Source organism: Otolemur garnettii, unplaced genomic scaffold (assembly GCF_000181295.1).
Source record: "Otolemur garnettii isolate 467f Iridium unplaced genomic scaffold, OtoGar3 scaffold00146, whole genome shotgun sequence".
NCBI lineage: Eukaryota > Metazoa > Chordata > Mammalia > Primates > Galagidae > Otolemur > Otolemur garnettii.
This window is the reverse complement of record NW_003852541.1, coordinates 3,892,435-3,897,573: the sequence shown is the minus strand read 5'-3', so window position 1 is coordinate 3,897,573 and position 5,139 is coordinate 3,892,435. Positions and strand designations below refer to the sequence as shown.

Here is a 5,139-nt window from a genome sequence, read left to right as displayed (position 1 = left end):
CCTGGCCAAACTGCAACAACAAAAAAATAGAGATAAATAAATAAATAAATAATGTAAAAGAAAAATAAAAAATCAACAAAAACCCACTATCCAGAAATAATCACTGTTAAGCTCTTAATACATATACCTCCAGAAATTACTAACATCTGTCCTAAGACACCTGTCTCCACATAAACAAAGTGTATCTACAAATTTACAAAATCCTAATGATTTCTTGAATGTGACTTTTCTCCTCCCCCTCCACCCACACCCTCTGCTGAGGTTCCCTTCTATGTTTTTCTCCATAGTTTCTATAATCTTCACCACCACCGCCCCATATAAACACATTCAAAGGCACATGGGCACTGAGGCACACAGGCTTTGAGTCACAAAAATAGTATTCTATTATAGATGTTTTTCTTCATCTTGTTTTTCTCATTCACTGATTCATCCTGGCATTCCCTCCTCCATGTCAACAGAAAAGTTCAAATCATTATCTTTAATGGCTGCATAATTTTCTATGGCATAGCTGCATCATAATTAACTCAGCCATCCTACTATTCATGCGTATTCATTTTGCTTTTGGTTGTTTTCTTCTTGCCACAAAAACAATTATCTAATAAACATTCTTATACATAGTCATTGCACACTGCTGATTTATTCCTATGAGACAAATTCCTGGAAGTAAGAACTGCTGGGTTAAAGAGTATGCCTTTTAAATTTTAACGGATGTTGCTAGATTTCTTTCAACCAGTCACATAGGAGAATAACCTGTTCCCCATATTCTCATCAGCACCAGATTTAGTTCTTTTTAATTTCCAGACATTTCACTGGGGATGCACACACACACACACACACACACACACACACATATTATTAAACAGCATCATAATACACAGGATGTTTTACAACTAGCTACTTTTTCATTTAACACTGTGGCTCACACTAGCCCCACTCTTTGGGAGGCTGTGATAGGATGGGAGGATTGCTTAAGGCCAGGAGTTCAAGATCAGCCTGGGCAACATAGTAAAACATAATTAAAAACATTTTTTTTAAATTAGCCAGATGTGGTGGTACACCCCAGTAGTCCTACCTCCTCTGGAAACTGAGGCAGGAGGTCACTTGAGTCTAGGAGGTTGAGATTATAGTGAGCCTATGATCAGGACACTGCAGTTTAGCCTGGGCAAAAGAGTGAGAATCTGTCCTTCAAAAAAAGAATACTAAGCCATAATAACTACCAACCTAGAATTTAATACCCAAAGAAAATGTCATTCAAAAATAGAGGTGAAATACTTTTTTTTTTTTTTTTTTTTGCAGTTTTTGGCCAGGGCTGGGTTTGAACCCGCCACCTCTGGCATATGGGGCTGGTGCCCTACTCCTTTGAGCCACAGACACTGCCCCTAGGTGAAATACTTTTTTTAGTCATATAAAAATTGAAGGGCCAGTCATGATGGCTCACACCTATAATCCTAGCATTCTGGAAGGCTGAGGCAGGTGGATTACTTGAGTTTAGGTGTTTGAGATCAGCCTAGGCAAGAGCAAGACCCATTCAAAAATGATCAGAAACAGAAAATAAAATGAGAGTGGCACAGGCAGCGTGAGTTGAGAGCAAAGTAACTTTACAAGTTTCAGGATAATAAAGAGAAATTTTATTTAGAAAGAACAAAGAGAAAGTTTAGAGCACTTCCAAAGAGAGTTGGAAGTGGGTCCCTCTCATGAAGGAGCAGAGGTGAGAGAGAGACAGAGACTCAAAGGCTGTGCAGCAGTATAAATACCCTCTTTCTCTCTGTTTGATTGATTGCAACTCTTTCATTGGCCTCTCTGCACCTCCAGGCATCATTGCCCTTTTCTATTGGTCATTGATTGGCCTGGATGACATGAACCACTCACTGAGCATGCCAGGGAGGCAATTTGGCCTCCCTGGGTGGACGCCTCAGCTGGGCTAAGAAAGGACCCCATCAGCGGGTCTTCAAGGGGTCAAACACCAGGAGGAACTGGCAGGCAGGAACAGGTACCTATACAGGGAGATGTCTAAGGCAAGGTAAGATCAATCTGGGGATCCCACTACAGTTTTAGTGGAAGAAGGAACCTGATCAACTCCTTGGGCATTAGATCGCCAGCAGGTCTGTTGAGAGGTGTGTGAGAGGTGTGTGAGAATGTGTGGATGTGGTGTGACTGAGAGAACTCCGGGGGTGGAGTTGGACATCCCTTCACAAGGCCTAGGAGAGTATTGGTTTGCCTCCTATGGCTAAGTGGCAGCTTGAGTGGGAAATGGAGGCTGCCCAGGTTAAGAAATGGGTTGGGATTGTGTGCGTGTAAGTGCTTAGAAAATGACTGAGATGGGTAACAATAGGTGGGGTTTCATCCTCCCCCTCCTTTTGTGTGAGTGTCCCCTTCTTCCCTGCTCCAACTTTGCCCCCTGGCTATTCTGAAAGAAACTGGAAGTTTCAAGTTTTCCGCTTTCTATCTTTGGCTGTCTTTGGCCACATGACTGTGTGGGTCTTGGGGGAAAATGAAAGGACATTAGAAAGGATGTTATAGTTTTGTTACTGGAATTTCTTCAGTGAGTCTTTGGTCTCAGGAATTTAAGAATTGAGCCCATGGGCTACAGATCAGTGATAAAATGGGATTTTGTTGGACTAGGGCAAGCAGATGGAGTGGAGAGTGCCAGAGCTATTGGCAGGGGGGCTGTGCCTTGGAAAGTGTTGCAGTTCAGGCAGTCCGGTGAGCTCTGGATGGCCCTTGAAAATCTGGGAGAGAGTGTAAATCTCATGGGGAATGGGGCTGTATCCATATCAGCAACAGGTCTCCAGGGTGAACAGCCTCTGGCAGGGTGGAGGAGGCCCAGGTCAGAGGTTTCCTGCGTGAGTCCTTTGTCTAGGGGTAAATAATTGGCCCTGAGAGATATTTTGGCCAGGACTTGGTAGATGGAAAAATACCTTTACAAACTAAATGGATGTTCTAGCAAATGGATGAATGCAGCCCCTCACCTTGGATAAGGTTATTAGGTCTTTGCTATGGTTTTTTGTCTGGGGAGAGGATTTGCGTGTGTGCTCCTTGGTCAGGGTGGAGCCATCCCAAGGTTTCAGGCTGCTTTGCTCATGACCTTGCTGGAGCTCAGAGGGTTTGAACCTGGAGGTGGGAGTCAGATGTGTGAGCTCACCTGAGCCTGAAAAATGGGGGTTCCCTGTCCAGCCCTGAGTGAGAAAATCCTGTATCAATGTTATATATCTAATAAAATGTCTCTCATTTGTAAAATATAATAATTTGGTTGTTTAAATTGTTGAGGAAACTGAGCCTTTGTCAAAGGATAAGATTCTTCCTTTTTAAACCTTCTAATTATCAGTTTGGCCAAGTGAATGGGTGACTTCATAATGAAATGAGATTCTGTTTAGTGGGAAATGAGTTTTTGAGAGTAAGAGAAATTAGACAGACAGAAAGGAAAAAGGCTTGGTGTAAAGAAAGAATCTTGTGTGATAAATTTTGTCCTGAAACAGAATAGTTGTGTAAGAAAGTGAACGGGCAAAATTTAAAGAAAGTTTAGAATGTTTGTAGATTATCTGTGTAGGTTAAATGAAACTCATAAAAGAGAATTTGTGAAAGAATTTACATGTGATTCAGTTCACTATGTATTTCATTTAAAATATTTTGGCTTGTAATCTTACTTGAACCAATGTTGTAGGCCTTTGATATTTGACAAACCTTCCAAAATCAAAACCCTAAATTTGGAGCTAGGCACTCGTAGTGCAGTGGTTGCAGCGCCAGCCACATGCACCACGGCTGGTGGGTTCAAACTCGGCCCAGGCCAGGGAAAAAAAAAAAGCACAACTCTAAATTTGGTCTTCTTGAAATATTAAGACCACTGAAAGTCATAGGAAAACAAATTAAACTTATTTGATTTATTAAAAATATATAGGAAACATTGTCAAATATGAAATGGTGATTAATTCTGGATAGGTTGGCTTGGCACCTATGGCTCAAGTGGCTAAGGCGCCAGCCACATACACCTAAGGTGGCGGGTTTGAATCCAGCCCGGGCCTGCCAACAACAATGATGGCTGCAACCAAAAAATAGCCAGGCATTGTGGGAGGCACCTGTGGTCCCACCTACTTGGGAGGCAGAGGCAGGAGACTCATTTGAGCCCAGGAGTTGGAGGTTGCTGTGAGCTGTGATGCCACAGCACTCTACCCAGGGTGACAGCTTGAGGCTCTGTCTCAAAAAAAAATTTTTTTGTATAGGTTATGGTTATATATATGTTCCAATATTATAAAGCATTGGTCTGTCCTAATGTTTAAGACATTAGTCTGTCCTAACGTATAAGACATTGGTCTATCCCAACATATATTGTCAGTAATAATTTTAATTCATCTAAAAAAAAGTGTTTTTTATGTAACTGGCTGAGTCCAAAGTTCATCCTAAAAAAGAAAAAGAAATAATAAGATAGACTGATGAATTCTCTTGAATTCAAATTCCTGATATCTTTGGAAATTGGACTATGGAATTGGAACATCTTAGGACTAAAAGCAGATTTTTAGAACTTTCATTGGAAAGTTAACATGTCTATGAGTTTTGCTAACCTAACTTCAAACAAAACAGAAATCAGTTACTTGGAATGGGGCTAGTTTGTTATAACTTTTTGTTCGAAATATTGTTGATTCTGTCTGTGTTCTGTTTTATAGAAGTCAAGAAAACCATTTTCTGTCTTTTGAGCTATTTGTAGGTTTTCAAGCAATGTATGTACTTACGAGCAGAGGTTTTTTTTGGGGGGGTGCTAAATTGAATTTATTTTTTATTTTTAATCTTTCATTATTATTAAATCATAGCTGTGTACATTAATGCAGTCATGGGGTACAGTGTGCTGGGTTTATACACAATTTGAAATATTTTCACCAAATTGGTTAACGTAGCCTTCATGGCATTTTCTTAGTTATTGTGTTAAGACATTTATATTCTGCATTTAGATCCACATGTAGCCTTGTAAGAGGGATCGTAGGTGTGTTCCCACCAATCACCCTCCCACCACCGATCCTCCCCCCTCTCCTACCCTCCCTCTCCCCTGTCCCCATATTCTTGGGCTATAATTGGGCTATAGCTTTCATATGAAAGCTATAAACTAGTTTCATAGTAGAGCTGAATACATTGGATACTTTTTCTTCCATT

The 5,139-nt window shown here is 40.8% G+C and overlaps 1 long non-coding RNA gene across 1 annotated transcript; it reads left to right on the top strand.

Annotated features, from left to right (window-relative positions):
- Nucleotides 1–2,740: 2,740 nt before the first annotated feature.
- On the top strand, nt 2,741–4,722 carry LOC105887941. Its single transcript, XR_001161659.1, has 3 exons — nt 2,741–2,812; nt 4,129–4,134; nt 4,709–4,722. It is a non-coding gene; the product is annotated as an uncharacterized LOC105887941 (long non-coding RNA).
- The last annotated feature ends 417 nt before the right edge of the window (nt 4,723–5,139 follow it).